Consider the following 16,715-nt stretch of genomic DNA (forward strand, 5'->3'; position numbering starts at 1 on the left):
TTAATGGCATAGTTGAATGCCTGTGGTCTATGAAATGAATTTGATTTGCATGCTAGGTGACATGGAATAAATAAAGCAGACTTGTAAGGTAGAAGATAGTTTTGGGAGAGTAAAACTAAGATGATGACTTTGCAACAAACAAGGTTGAAAAATCCCTTATGTTTGAGAACCAGGAAAATGAATGCAGAGCAGAAAACAGGCCACCCAGAGATTAGGAGTGTGCTAGGTAGGAAGATGTCAAAATGCACAACTGGAGATTGGTTCTTTTTGGATGGGGGCTGGAGGCTGCTTGGTCACTCAAGGAAAAATTTCTACTGAGCAGTGTCAAACTGCAAAGAAGGGGTATTGCTATGCTTTATAGGAATCCCATTTTCAGTTAAAGAAAGGCTGGTATTTTCTGTAAATGTTTGCTGTTCTTTATAGGTAACAGCAGGTGGCCTCTACTCTAGGGGTTTAGGATAGTAATAGGAATATTTCTGTGACTGGAAGGAAATTTCCTGTAACGAGTGGCAACATCCACCTGTGTTTGGTGCTCAGCTCATATCTTCTAGGGTGAACTGAACTAGATTGTGGGGTGGAAAATTAAATACAAAATTGAAACACTGTGATAAAGGTAAAGCAGAGCTTGTAGGAACACATCTTTCCATGATTAAAACCAGAAGTTTGGCCTGCTTCCAAATGCAACAAAAAGAGTCAGTCTGAAGTGTAAAGGTCTTGATTTTCTGGCACTCTTGCTGGAGAAAATACTGAATCCATGGCTCGTCTGTAGGCTTCAGTATAATCACTGAGTGATGATGCCTAGTCAATATAGTCAAGAAGAGATATATAACCCGTGTAGCTTTTGAAAGTTAGTATATACATATATGAACCCTTAACAATCCAAGTGGTCTTATATTTGAGTTAAGCAGAAAAATACCTCTGGATAAAAAAGACTAGACATTCTGGTTTCCTTCTTATCCCCCAATACTTTTTCCAGACTTCTGCAAGTTGTGGAATACTAACATAGAGTCATAGCATCATTTAGGTTGGAAAGGACCTTTAAGATCATCGAGTCCAACCTTAAACCTGACACTGCCAAGTCCACCGCTAGACCATGTCCCTAAGCACCACATCTACTCGTCTTTTAAATACCTCCAGGGATGGTGACTCAACCACTTCCCTGGGTAGCCTGTTCCAATGCTCGATAACCCTTTCAGTGAAGAAATTTTTCCTAATATCCAATCTAAACCTCCCCTGGCACACAGAATCATCTAGGTTGGAAAAGACCTTGATGATCATCCAGTCCAACCATTAACCTAACACTGAGAGTTCCCAACTACACCATGTCCCTCAGCGCTATGTCGACCCGACTCTTAAACACCTCCAGGGGTGGGGACTCCACCACCTCCCTGGGCAGCCCATCCCAACGCCTAACAACCCGTTCTGTAAAGAAACGCTTCCTAATATCTAGTCTAAACCTTCCCTGGTGCAACTTGAGGCCGTTACCTCTTGTCCTATCACTTATTACTTGGTTAAAGAGACTCATCCCCAGCTCTCTGCAACCTCCTTTCAGGTAGTTGTAGAGGGCGATGAGGTCTCCCCTCAGCCTCCTCTTCTCCAGACTAAACAACCCCAGTTCCCTCAGCCGCTCCTCGTACGACATGTGCTCCAGACCCTTCACCAGCTTTGTTGCCCTTCTTTGGACACCCTCGAGTAATTCAATGTCCTTTCTGTAGTGAGAAATGTATAAATATATGTTCTTAATATATGTATTAGGAAGCACTAGATACTAGACTCCTTAAGAGTTACAGTCTTAGAAACTGAGACAATCTTAAATTTCTTCTGCTGCTCCCAATACAGGGAGCCAATGTGTGAGTATGGGGAAGACAGCAATTCTCATTTATTTTCCTGACATTCATGAAAATGCTGCATATGATGGAAACTGTTTTCCTACAGCATAACAGTGTCTGTGACAATGTAATTGATATTGTCCATTTGTGAATGTGATTATGTTTTTCCTTCGGCATTACAGTTTTCTTCACAAAAAGGGTTGCAGCAATAGCTTTGGCCTATTTTTAGAATTTCTAATTGCTGCTTCTCAACTTTGAACTTAGAATATTTTTCTTCCAGAACATGATTAAAGAGCCTTGAAACCATTACAAGAAAGGAACCGGAACAATTGTAAGAATCTCAGAAGGATAACATTTTTTAACGCTCTGCAGTTGCATTGAGGCCTTCCAGCTATACTGATGATTGGAGAAATCTGGATAAATCTGGATTTTAGTAATAGCAAAAAATATAACTAATGTATCAAACTCTTCTTAAAGGGTAGTGTTTCATGAGAAGTGGCTACTAGGAATATGAGAGCTTCTAGGTGATTTGGTTTCTTTGTAAGAACTAATTATGTTGGTGTCCTTTTTGTTTGACATAGATAGCTGCCAGTAAAGATCAGGACAGACCATGGGCTTGTTTCAGAGCAACAGCTGTGGGACTATAATGTGAGTCAAGCATGTCTGACTTGCACCACAATTGGTGACATAGATGCGAGGCTCTGCATCCTGATATCTAGTATCTTGAACCTATAAAGCAACTTGCTGAGCTCCTGTTTAATGATATCAGTTTAGTTACTAATGTTCTTTTGGTATAAGATGGAGTAACTATCCCATATGGGTTCTACAAATGTCAAAGCTCTTAGAGTGTTCTACCTGCAGGTTGCAAGAAATAATACTTAGCTGTGAGTAAATCAGATCAATATGGTATCATCTGTTGCTTTATGCATGTGAAAGACTGACATTTGTAATTTCCTTCTTTTTTTTTTTTGTATCAGTTTTCACCACAAAAATCAATGTTGAGGTGGGGACTGGTATCCCTTTGTTGTCGGTGGTTATTGTACTCTCTTAGCTGAAAACAGGGAAAGAAAAATTTTGAGAGAGTAATTGTGTTATTCTGGAGTAAACCCTGAAAGTTAAACTTTTTTCGATGTTACTTAGTAGACAGGCTGAAACAATTTCAGAACTTTTAGCTATTCCTGACATCTCCTGGATGATAGGTAATATGTTCACTATATTCAGCCTTCCAGTACCTCATCTGTCTTTAAATGCAGATGGAGAGTGTGAGGGATGGGGAATAATAAAAAAAAAAAACTTACCTTCACTCTAAAGAAAAAGTTTTGAGGGGCAGGGGAAGCATTTTAAGCACCTGGAAAAAATGGCAAAAAGATGAGTAGCAGACTTGGATTTTTAAAGAATAAGTCATATGAAGAAAAAGCCATAATGACAGTTATGGGCCCCACAGATAGAAGAAAAGCAGATGTTTAGGCCGTAGCTTTTGATACTGTCTTGCACGTTATGAAAACTTGGCTTAGCCGAAACAACGATAAGCTGGGTGCCAAAGTACTCTGAAAACCATTTTCAGGGAGTGTTTACTGATTAGTTGATGTCCTTTTATCAAAGTGGAAAGATATTTTATTTTTGAGGTCTGTCCTATGGCTAGTTTTGTTCGACAGCCAGTGACCTGGATTGAGTAGGGAGTACTTTACTAAATTACCAGAAATCATAAAACGTGGAGACTGCTGAGAGGGCAGAATTGGGATACACAGTCATCTTCACAAATCAAATAGAGTGCCCTAAATATTCTTTCTAGGAACAAGTGCAAAATACCAGTGCTACTCAAGCAAAATAACTGACAAAATGCAGGATTCCTCAGAGTAAGTCCTTGGGTTCTGCTGCACTGCAAGCTGAAGAGCAGTGTTTGCCTTTTGTGCAGCAATACAACAGCACACTGAGATATCTGCAAAACTTTTAACTACAAAGTATATAAGGCATAAAAGTAAGTGTGAAAAGGAAAGGAGTAATTTAATTTCCGTGTCAGTAGTAGACACAGCTTTAATAGCAGCAAGGAAGAGTTGGGTAATACTAGAAAAATATTTTTGAGGGTAAAATAGTTGACTGATGGTCTATGGCTGCTGTGTGCAGCTTTAAGAACAGGCTAGACAAATGTCTGTTAAAATCTGCAGATTCATCTGGCCTTGTTTTGGGGTGAGTGATTGGCTTCTTGAGGTGTCTTCCAGCCGTTGTCCATCTTTATTATTCTGGGGATGAGAACAAAACTTTTGACCTTCCAAACACTGATGCTCTCTGTGTTTAAAAATGGTTATGGAAAGTCTTTGTAGATAACTAAATCTGTCCTTTAAAAATATCCCTGTGGTGCAGTGGTAGGACAGAATCCTGCTGGCTTCAGTAAAGTCTGAAAAAATCAAGTAGTTATATGACCTAGATATGACATCAGAAAGTAGCTCCATTAACTGCCTACTGTCAGAACAGAAAATGAATTAGCTGGTGGGGGTAAGGAAAATAGAAATGTATGGATGAATGTTTAAGACCTTTTCCTTTCCTAACTTCCATGTTAGTGTTTCACCTAAAATGTGTTACAGTTAGGTGTCTGTCAGTATAGCTGCCATATTATAACAGGACAATGAGTGGATGGAGGGACCTTGTGGTATTTCTAGGAAGTATTTTGCTGATGAAGCTTACTCTCCGTTTCTGTCTTCTCTGAGCTGGAGCAGCAGTAAGACACTAATACATTTTTCAATTGCACGTGCTTCTCCAGATCCCTCCTTTCAGGCACTGTGCTTCACTGACCTGTGGAATTTAACTTCTTTCGAGTTTTCCCCAAGTGTGTCTGCCTCTCTCTGCTATAGTTGGTTGTTAAACCAGCTCTGAACTACTGTGTTTCATCTCCTTTTGCTGGCCTGCTGCTGGTCTGAGCTCCTTTTGAGGGATTTATATTATTATCTTTCAGCAGCTGCCATCTGTTGTTTCTTTGCTGTCATTCTAGACTTCCGAGTTTTAGGACACCACTGCTGGTTTTGATTGCTCTCTTTCTAACTGCTATTGTATTTCTGCTTTCAAAGGGTATTATTTATCAGCTCTTCCACTTCTTTATTGCTCCTCCTCTGGTACTTTCTCTTTTATCACACCAAAATCCATCACTTAGCCCTGCCAGCCACTTGGCTGTCCATCAGCCTTGCTCCTCTTGGCTTTCCTACCTCTGTTCCTTCTGCTCTGAATAAAGGTCCTTTAGTTTTCCCTGCTGACCGCTGTCTGGGCTACTTTACCCTGTACTGATTCCACACTTCATTAGCTCCTGCTATCTGTAGCAAAGCTCAACGTCTTGGCTTGTCTCATCCTTTCAGCCTCTCTCATCCTCTGGTTGTTCCTTTGACTGTTCCAGTTTTCTCTTAGCTGTCTCATATCTTTGTCTTTATTGTTCTACACTCTGCACCATCTGTTGTGCTGCTGCCTGCATGACTCATCCTGAAAACAATGAAAATCCTACTGCATCCCCAAACATTACACTAGGGAGCCAACTAAGGCACTCCTGTATCCAAAATCTACATCAATAGCAGTCAAGCCAAGATCCTCACGGAATTCAGGTACATAATTTTTCTTTAAATCAATAGAAGTTAATGGCCAAATATATCTGAGAATCCTGCCAAAGTTTCATCAGAACTCTAAGAAAAGGAGGCAATTGTTTCCTGGGGCTGGATTTAAAAACACCTCTGCAGGGATAACCTGAAAGTTCTTAAGTTTCTTAGCAAGAACTCTTATTTTTTTTTTTCTGCATATACAATTACTGAGTGTTTTATGAGCATAGACAACATATGGTCTGTACACAGTGGAACAAGCTAAGAAAAGTCTGTCACAAATACCAAGAATCATATACACAGTAGACAAGGCAATAAATATGAAAGCTCATAAAACCAGAAAAATGGAATGTTCCGTCAGACCTTTTTTAAAGGTACAAAAGGCACACAATGCTTTAAACCACTGCTACTTAACAAAATCATTAAAAAACTAGATTTAAATCATCATTTGGTTTCATAGCCTAAGCAGAAATAATTTTAGATCTATGAAGAAATTTTTTCCCTCTGATACATAGTGACCTTAAATATTTTCTTATTTCATCCAACCTGGATAAACACAGGCTATACCTCACTGAAGTCAACAGACCGGTGCAAAGAGTGAAATCAGGCTTGTGCTATCTCGGATATGCCTAAGAGTTGTGTTTAACTGCAGCGTGTTTACTAGACTGTGACTGAACAAGCCTCCTTTTACCTACTTTGAATGGTCAGTACAAAGTATCGGCTTTGTGTAGCTACATTTGGAAAATAAATGTCCTCTACTTAAACATTGCAAATAATATCTGAAGCTGACTAAAGAAATTCTTTCTACAATTAGTAGTTCCAGCATCGTTATTAGCTACTACTCTTAATCTTTCTCAGCCTTGACACCTTTTAATTTTACGTATCTGCAGTTTCAATCATCTGTTAAACCCTAGGTTCACCACTGGATGGCAGTCCCTGCAACGCTCTGGGAAAGAGTCTGATTTAAAAGTAGAATACTGAAATCTCATGCCGCTTTGTACGTGGACGTGTACATGAAATATTACAGTGGTGAGTATATTTGGATCCATTTTTCTTGTTGCTAAAGTATAAGTATGTGAAAGACTTTTCTGTAGGTTTCTTTCACTTAATTTTACAATTGAAACTTCAGGACTTGAAAGCATACAAGAGGATAACAACTTGCACTTCTGTGGCACCATCCAGCCAAAAGTTTCAAAACACTTTATACAGACTAGGTCAATTTTAGGAATTCAGCGTGTGTGTATATATATAATATAAATATATATGCTGAATTTATACATAGGTCATAAAAGGGAAAAAATCTGGAGTGTTACGGTTGTATGAATTACTCAAAATTGCAGTGTTTACATAGAGAGGTAAAGAAATAAAGCCTCAGTCTTTTGATTGAACATCCACTGTATGTCTGATGGTGGGAAAGGAATTAAATGGCTAAAGGGAACTGACAATTTAAATGGTTAAAATACAGTAAGTGTAGGGATAAGAACTACTTGCTATTGCGATTATAACTGATGTCCATAAATTAGAATGAAAAGTCAGAACTTAGATTGCAGAGGTACAGAAAGCCATGTGGACTTCACCAGGATTTCTGTGTGCATGATTATAAAGTAGGGTGAGTTTACTACCGCAAACTTTTAGAGAAATTCCCACCAAAACCTGGAGCTCTCCCTGCTGTCATCTGTCTTGAAGCATAATGTGAAGGGTTGATACAGCCCCCATAAAATACTGCAATCTATAAGGTGCATTTACCTAAGTTAGTAGGAATTTCACCCTAGTGTATTTTAAAGCAATGAAAGTCTCTTGTTTTGCTTGGCTAGAAACTTAAATGACAGCTTATTACAAATAATTCCTGTAGATGTCTCTTCAGCAGTGAAAGGGAGATAAATGAAAATAGGAGGAAGAATATGTGCATCAGTGCCTGTAGAAAAGACCCCTTTCAACACCCTTTACAGATGCCTGCATCTGAGCATTTCAAAGCATTAATGTCTGTCACACAGATGGCTGGTTTTATGCCCCTTCTACAGATGGGCTGTTGAGACAGTAAAGTGACTAGCTTAAAGTTATGTAGCAGCTAAATAGCAGGGCTAGGAATAAAATTTAGATCTAATTGTCAGTTTTGCATCCTACCAACAGCGTTAGGCACTGTCAGTTCAGCAGCAAGCATTCACTAGAGGTTTTACAATATTTTTTTTTATTCTAGATATTTTCAGGGTAACAATGACTTTTTAAATGCTTTTGTCATTCTATAAAAAAAAAATAATTTTGCAGCAGCATTTTATTGAAACTTTAAGCACAGTACTTCCCATCCTGCTTACTAGTTTGTTGGCAAGCTCTGTCTCTTCCATTTCCTGCAATGTAGACTGTTTCACTGCAAGATCATTCCTGGTGTCTCCTTCACCCTCCTTTACATCTCATATATTATTGAAATGGTTACTCCCAGCTCTCTCCAATTAGTCCACTGTGCTAAACTCTCTTCCTTGATAAATTTTCAAAGGAGCCCTGTCATATTTCTACATCTGTTAGCCCTTTTACTTGTGCCCATAAACTTCTGCTGAAATATCACATTGTTCTTTTCCAAGCACACCCTCCTTTAAAACTGCCTCCAATCCTATGGTGCCTCCAACATTAGAGGAACAGAGTTCGACTCCAGCACCAAGACCAGCCGGATGGTGTCTCTCCATCTCCTCCTGCTCCCCATCCATTTGGAGCCATCTGCTGCATCTCACCCAAGTGTAATTAGTAAGCTCCCTGGGGCAAGGGCAGCCTCTGTTTCCACCACACCTTGTCCACGTAAAGGACTCCTTGGTGCTTTGGTTACACCCATAGTAGATTTTGCATTAATTCAATTTTATCACGAGAAACCCTACCACCAAATTCCTGACCAACTGTACTGTTTATCTCTGTCAGATTGAGGTTTCAGATTACTTCCTTTCTAAAGCTCTCTTTGCAACTCTTCCACAGTTTTCCACGTCTGGCTTTCCGTTCCTTTCCCTTCACCCTCCCCAGCTTTCTGCTGGCAGGGAAGAGCCAGTGTCCTCATTAGCATGGCCCAGTTCTTTGCATTTCCAAGGCCTTTATTCAAACCCCAGCCAGTGACTTTCTCCCTGTTTATTCTGAGCTTTTCTCTGCCTGGGAGCATTCTCTGACACACCCTCTGCTCCTGCCCAATCCTTTCCCATGCTGACGCAATCTGTTTTTTGGTCTGCTGCCTGTCCTGAGATAACCTCACTCACTGTCCCCACACGGTCACATCCTCTCACTTAGGAAGAGAATTTTCTCCTCAGCTGGATGGTCTTGGTTGGGCAGACTACTGTAATAACACACAGACCATGGGTAGATAATCTGGGAGACAAAGCACATTACTTTTTATTATACTTTGTGCTGATGCCACAGGCAGAGGCAAGTTCTGCATAGGCCAAGGCAAACAGCCACATGGCAATGAAGTTACAGCAGCTTTAGTGCAGTCGGACACATACATTTATCCTTTTTGAGTCCCTGTCCCATCAGAAATTGTGAGGACAAGGAAAAATTGAAGGAATTTAATGATTTAGTACTTAAATGCAGGGGAGGCAGGATATTCGGTTATTATTGATGATTCTTTCACTTCCTAGGCTGAGGAAAACATCCCTAAAAAAAAATGTCCCGCAGGGTTAGAAAGACCAGTCATTCATTACGGATTAATTTGGAGTACAGTCCAAAGCTATGTTCCTGACTGAGATACAAGCTTTATAATAAGAACACACATGAGTCCAGGGTTTTGGTTTTGCCCACTGTACGGACATGGCCAGCAGTGACTGGCATCTAGAAATATAGCACATTTGCCCAAGATTTGGAGATGCCATTTAAAGTTTTCCTGTTGTATGAGGAGTGTTTATAGACTTCCCTGGTGCACACAGTGGAACCATATTTGTGCTCTGAAATTCAGGTGGTGATCTACGACTTGCTGTGTTGCCCTAATAAATTCAGAACAAATTATATCTGCCTGGAAAGTCTCCTGTATTCTTTTTTGTTCATTTATTAAATGGAATTGAACATAGATTAAGTATAAGTGGATGAAGGGAGGTTGCTGTAACTCATGCCTGTTTAGCCATGATGTAACATGTTTGTAAAGCATTTTATTAAAGGTTTTTTATCGCTGAGACTCCCTTGCACTGCACATGTTTACTTGTCTCATAGTGGGGGCTCGGAAGAGACTTATTATAGGCAGCTTTGTGCTATATCTGCACTGAAGGAAACATCCTTTGGTCCTAAGGCGTACACTGTGTGTTCACATACGAGATTTAAGGCAGCTCCATCCTAATTGCCCCCCACCAGTGGCCTTTGATGATTCCCATTTCAGATTTGTATTTTCTTCCTGATTACAGAGTATACTTTTTGAAGTTACTATTATTAAAAATAATGCTTGCTGCCAGAAGATTGTTTCTGACACATTTCAGAGTCACTTGCATTGTACATTTGACATATTTTCTTATCACCTTGAGAAGTATCTGCCAAGTTTAATTCTTACCTGTTTTTGCAGTTTGGGAGGATCTCTCCTTTTCTGATTTTCTCCCGGAGCCTCACTGCTCTGCATTTTACTTAGATATATTACCTTCTAGGGACCTGTGGAAAAATGCCCTAGTGGGAATTGTTTCTGGGTGGACTGTTGGTATTTGTCTGTGAAAGTTGCGTATTTGTACCTTGTGAACACAGACTTCTTTTAAAGCCAGACAGTCTGAGAAATATAATTGCACTACACTTATTTGATGACTACAAGGATACATGGGTTTGACTTTTCTTATTAATGCAGTACTTTTTTTGCTGATGAAAGGAAAGACATGGGAAGTGTACTATCTTGATCCAAGATCTTTCATATGATTACAATTCACCCTTAGTAAAACCCAAGAGTGACCATCAGGATAACAGAGGATGTGGGTTATTTTGAGTAACTTCTGTACATACCAATTGTCTATGTGACTGTTGATATTGTAGGTGCAAAGGGTTCATGTAGTTCTAAAAGGATTACACATATGCAGGAAGGCAGATGATACTTAACCTAATTACTGAAATATTTAGTCAGACATTTCAGGCACTAAAACATATTTTTCTCCTGAGTCAAAAGAGGACATGCAGTATAGGAGAGAAGCAGAACTGTAGCTTCATGAGCAAAAAAGTCTGCTGACTGGCTGAACCAGTCTTATCTGCTGTAACTAACAGAGAAGACAGGAGAATGATAAAATCCCAGGGGAAGGGGAGGAGGAGACAAAGACATTTACCTTCTGCTCCTTAAAAAGAAAGTACTTTTCAGGAAGGAGAGTCAATAACTAGAGGTGATGCTTGAAGAGAAGTGCACACTGTATTGCTGTGGAAGATGCAGAAGACTCTCAGGAGTTAGGCAACCGAGATGGAGACCTGCTGTCGTTTCAGATGCATAGAGCAGCAATGATAGGTATGTCTCACATGGTGCAGAGCTACCAGGTCGATGTGACATGAATTAGATTACCCGCACGCCACAAGACAGGGCCATGCAGAGATGGTAGCTGGGATACTGGAAGCAGCACCGCTGCATTAGCGTGGTGCCATAGAGATGTAAGAACTTGTTTGGTATTAGTTTAGGTGCTGATGTCCACCATACTGTGGGGCTTCAAGGCCTGAAAATAAGTCACTTGGTGATACCTAGATCATTGTGCTGTGCAGACACAGCTTGTACCTTTCATTTCATTTGTGGGTAAAGTGATTGAGGTTGAGAATTTCCTTTTGACAAATTGGGTGTAAGGAAGTAGGAAGGTGGAGTTCTGGCAAGAGCATGTATGGACTGTTGGGGAGTCTTGGAAAGTTGTGCCTTAAGGTCTTGAGGACCCTGACAGGGGGAAAGAAAGAACAACATTGTTGGAGTCTGGAGAATGTTTTCAGGCCAGATGTAGTGCCCCTGTATGAAAAGTCCTGGCCAGAGCAGTAGGAAAAAAAATTTAAGTCCAATACCAAAATATGCTGACTGTTCACAGACTGGCCTCTGTCAGTGTTATAATAATTTTCTTCTGTTTTTTTATGAGCTTCATTTTGTTGTTGTTATCTCCTTGCACTGTTCTAAGCTTTGCAAGAGAATTTAGATGCTTATGCAGATTCCCATTGATACCAATAAAAATCAGCAGTGCATGTCAGCGAAATCCTGACCAAATGTGAGTTTTCCCTGCAACATCATTCATCTCGGGATTTATCTGAGAAACTAATTCTTTCCTTCTTTTACTTTATAAAAAGATGAGAGATGTTCAGTTGCTTGAAGTAATAACCCATTAAAAGAAGGATAGGGACTTTGTAGATGAGCTCAGGAAACTTGCTGCTCATAAGGGACTTGGTGGCAGCAATTGTGGGAGAAGCTGACGGGAGCTCTGGCAGAGCAGGTGGGGTGAGGAAATGTGGATTTAGACATGGAGGAATAAACGGGAGGGAGGGAGGGAGGAAAGGCAGTCATATCCTGGGATTTGTAGGTGGTGACAAGAAAACTATATTTGCTGTGACAGTAGATAGTGAGCTAGTGGGACATCTGTCATCTTTACTTTTCAACTCTATGGAAAATACTGTTAGGGCTTCAAAGTCATATTGCCCTTTCAAAATGAAATGATCAAATAGCATGTTTCAGGGAGGATCACTGTCTACCTTAATCCCATGCATGATCTTTGTCTTTTGCCCTTGGTTTGTTCATTCACTCAGCTGTTTTGTGCACACTTATCAGACATGTAAGAGCCAGGCCAGCATTTCTCATCGTTATCAAGGATGATACTTTGAGCTCTAAAGAAGTTACATACATGGGTAAAAGGCTTGGAATTTGTACAATATAATAGGTACTGTTTTTCAAAGCATGAAAATCAGTGGAGCTTTATAACCCTGTTGTAAATAGGAAAAGACAGACTTTTAACTGATGGAGACAGCACTTGCAATGAAATATGCATTATGAAACCATGAGCATGTTCCTTTATCACAGAACACTGTTGGGAAATGCATTAACTGTTAACCACCAGTTAACTGGCAGGTCAGGCAGACAAACCAAAGATTCAATGTAAAGGTCTGTTACCTCTTACAACAACCCTAGGTATGACTGCTCAACTTGTAAGCTAGCATAAATCAGCAAGGTCCCAACAGTGTGCTTCCCCTGCTGCTGTCTATTTTCTAGTGATTTGGGAAAGAGCATATTTTGGTCTCTGGAGATACTAGCATGGTCAGCAGTTACTCTCAGGAATACTTAATCAAAGTTAATGAGTCTTCTCTATGAATAAGTATAAACTCTCTGTGCATCCACATTAAAAAAATGAAGTGCTATAAAATATGACTATGACATGTAGGGAAAATAACGGTTGTACTTCAAGTACACTGAAAGGCTATGGATTTATGAAAAAGGACTTTAATTCCTCAAAGAAAGGCTGAATAGAAAAGAAGGCTAATGATTAAAACTAAAGAATGTTGCTTGGGTAAAGTATTAGCAACTCATTAAAATACCTGGAAGGCAAAATAAGTCTGTTTTACTTCTTAGTAAATTACATATAAAAGCTTTCAAAATTTGTGTTGCCTTGACTATAATTGAATGTGTTTTGGAGGCACAGGGGAAGCAAGGTATGGAGATATGTGCTAGAGGGAAGCCAAGTCATGTCCACTGAGCTTTACAGAACTGTCAAAATCTGGGGACAATGTAAGAGACCACAATCTGAAAAAGTGGCAAGATAGAAGGATTTCTAGTCATACCAGATGAAATTCTACTTTTGGCAAATGGTAAAAGTAAAGTTTCAGAAAATGTTTGAGCCAATCTAACAGTGTGCTGGGTTCTTTTAGTTTAATTCTACATTTTCTGAACCCTCAGTGAGTTTGTTCAAACCAAACCAGCAAAAAAATGTGAAAAAGAGTGACTAATTTTCTGCCAGCTAAGCTTCCTGACCTGGTTCTCCGTAGTATCAGATGAGTGTCCATGCTGGCCGAGGGGAAGGCTGGGAAGTGGCAGCCAGGGGTCAGAGGAGGTAGAACTCTCCTTTTGAGCAGCAACTAGCTATTCAGTAAGGCACAGTTTTACAGTATATCAAAGCCAAAATTAACTCAAATGCTGTGCAAACAGGAGATTCAAAATAATGATATTTTAGCTAGTTGATAGGAACTTTCTTTTTCTGTGTTCACCCCCATGAGTTATTGCATATAAAAAGGAACACAAAGTTTAATATTCCATATTGGGATAGTCACAGAAAATTGAAATAGAAAATAAAACCTTTTGGAAGTGAAATGAGGGAAATATAGAAACATTAATTCAATCACACATCAGAAATCAGAAGAAAGGGTACAAATCTGTCATTTTACTTTTAGATAGGCTGAAAGATTTCAAATAAACAAAAAAGCCCAGAGCCTTACTAACAAATGGCAGCAACTGTCCAGCTTCCTCCATCTTTTTTATTCTGCGAACCAGGCCACCAAATACTGCCAGTCAGTGCTTTGGTTCCAGTTTGATCCACTTGGCACATAAGTAAAAATCCCATCAGGTTTAGGTGGAGACCTTCCAGATGGCAATGACAAAATAATTCAAATGTCTTCCCATTTGTCATGTCATTCCTTCTCTGGATATCTTCTGGGGGTTGGGTGTGTGTGTAGGGTGATGTATGGTGGCATAACGGGTAAGGAATTGCTTTTTCTTGTTAAATATATGTGATGGATTCCACAAGTGGCTTGATTCTTCTGTCTTTACTAGGCAAAATACCTAAGAAGTTCACTGAGTATTTTGCCCAAATAAGGACGGAGAAAGGGTCTAGAATGTGAATTCAGTCCCTGGATCACCTAGGGATCAGTCACCTGAAGGCTGGTAATGGTAAGTCCCTTCAAGGCCCCATGTGTATCCAGGGCAATTTCAGAACCTAACACCATCCCAGGCTAACAGGGACCCAACTTTGAATTGCTGCTATTTGAGTTGAGGTAAGCCATGGTCCTTTCCTTTTTCTGCTGGGAAGTTCACCAGGCATGTCATGAAAGGTTATCAGTGTAACCCAACCGGCAGCCATCACGGGATAAAACCAGTCAACTTCAAGTAGAGGGACAAAAGGTCAGAGCACTGCAAACCCAATACTGCCACCAGCATCTTGAGTTACAAGGTTACAGTACAGGGGAAGGAGGGGGATGAAGCGTAACCTAGTAAACACTCAGTCAGCTCTCAAAAATAGAAAGTGACATGGATCCTAATGGGAGAAATATGAAGCTACTGTATAGTACATATTCACCTGCCATTATCACTTACATATGCTGAGAGGGAGGGCAGCTGGCTCCAAACTCCTCTCCAAAGTGGAGAGATATTTTTAAATATAGTTAGTGCATTAAATTTAAATTGCTTTGGCAGCAGGAGAGACTCTGGAACTTGCATGAACAGTTTGGAAATGCTTCACTTTGGATAAGAGTATTTTGTGGTCTTTTGGGTTGAATCAGTGTTCAACAGTTTACACTCAGAGAAAAATTGACTACAGAAATTATAAAGGTCTTCTTCTGATAAATCTTAATCCATTTGAACATCATTTTGGTTCAACGACTGCACGTTTCCTTTTCATTTGCTGTATGCCAGAAAGCAGGTCTTTGAGGGACTATCTTCAATCTATATTCTTTGCTGCTTAGGAAACCCCTAAGTGGAACCTAGTTCATTGTGAGTGAGACCCCCTTGGTGCCATCTTTGATTCATGGGTATCTCCTCTACTGCATCATCTGCAAAATTCTGTATAAGACAGTACTGTTGTCTGATACAAGCATAGGAGAAAGATTCTAGCTGTGAGATTTACACTACTACTGCAGATTTTATTGTAAATAAATAATGCAGGCATAGATAGTAATGCAGCAGTAATAAGGTTAGCTAGAAAGTCTCACTTTATGTTTGACAAGAAAATAGAAGACACCAAAGTAAGGAGGTTGACTGAAAGACTCTATCAACTGTTAGTCTTTGTAAGCCAGAGTCCTATTAGTCTCCAGCTATGCTTCTGAGTCAGCACAGGGTGCTGGATTAGCTGGAGTGCCAGGTCCTGCTCTGCCTCTCAGTGCATGTCAACATTGGAACAAGCCATAAAAAAACAGGTTCTGTTTCACAAATACCTCCAAGGCTTTCTAAACTTTTGAAATCTTCTGAAATCTCTAATCAGACATGACTTTGTTGAAACCTCTGCTTGCAGAGTGAAAAGGTCAGCCTCTGTATTTAAGTTTTTCTCTCTTATGTACACTCGTCTTGCAAAATCTAGTCAAAAACATTGAAACTGATAGTTCAAACAAGTGTGTTTGATTTGATAAAACAATTCCGAAGCAAGATCTATTAATTAAACAGACTCAGTGCAGTTCCAGCCTAGTAATTTGGAATAAGGCAGCTAGAGGTATGGGTCTCTCACTCAAAGAGTTCCACACAGAATAAGATTTTTGTAGTCACTCCTTCTCACCATATCTCAATCTCACATGCCTCCATGGCCCTGGAACTGGTTGCATGGTTTTGGAACCGTTTTGATCGGAAATTTTATTGTCAGTTTGTTCCTGCATAAAGGCTGTTGATGTACCTCTGCCTTGTATTGCTTGGAACTATTTATTTGATTCTTTTCAGGCAAGCCATGGACTTTTACTCTCTGGATAAGTACATTCCTAGTACCTGGAAATAGTGTAGTGTCCTGCTGCTACTAATATGTTCCCATGTATCTGGGAAAATTCCTGGGTATTTTTGTAGGAGATCTGCTATGATTCTGAATAAAGAGTGAATGAAGCTTCCCTGTCTTAAAACCAGGCTGTTTAACTGTTTTGGATAACCTAAACCAAATTACAGTAATTCTCCTTTAAGTGCTTTAAAGTTTATCTCCTTCTAATGTACATCCAATCTAATGAAATACAAACAGTACTGAATTGGGCTTCCAAGGAACATACAGACACACTATGCAAGTGATATAATTTAGTAAACCATGGCATTTGTATGTGTATACCATGCCAGCCTATAAAAACACAATTATCTTTTCTTTTTATTTTGGTGTCCATGACCAAAGCAGTGATTGTGCTTTGCCAGTGTAATACAGAGACTGACATTTGCCAATGATTACACTTCGTATTTTAGTAACAGTCAATTGTCATAGGAGCCATAAGCCTGGACCAGGCTTTTGATGTTCCAGGCGCTATAAAACAAAACACCAAAATGACAGTTCCCCCAAAAATTTCAAAGAAAGTAAATACAACAATTCAATAGTGACATGCAGCCACTTTACGTTATACTGACAAACCCTGAGGAAATTCACAAGGGCAAAGGACCAGAAACGACAGTTAGGATTACCTGGTTTAATTTATTAATACATTCAGGCCTACC

Source organism: Strix uralensis, chromosome 4, assembly GCF_047716275.1.
Source record: "Strix uralensis isolate ZFMK-TIS-50842 chromosome 4, bStrUra1, whole genome shotgun sequence".
In the NCBI taxonomy this organism is placed as follows: domain Eukaryota; kingdom Metazoa; phylum Chordata; class Aves; order Strigiformes; family Strigidae; genus Strix; species Strix uralensis.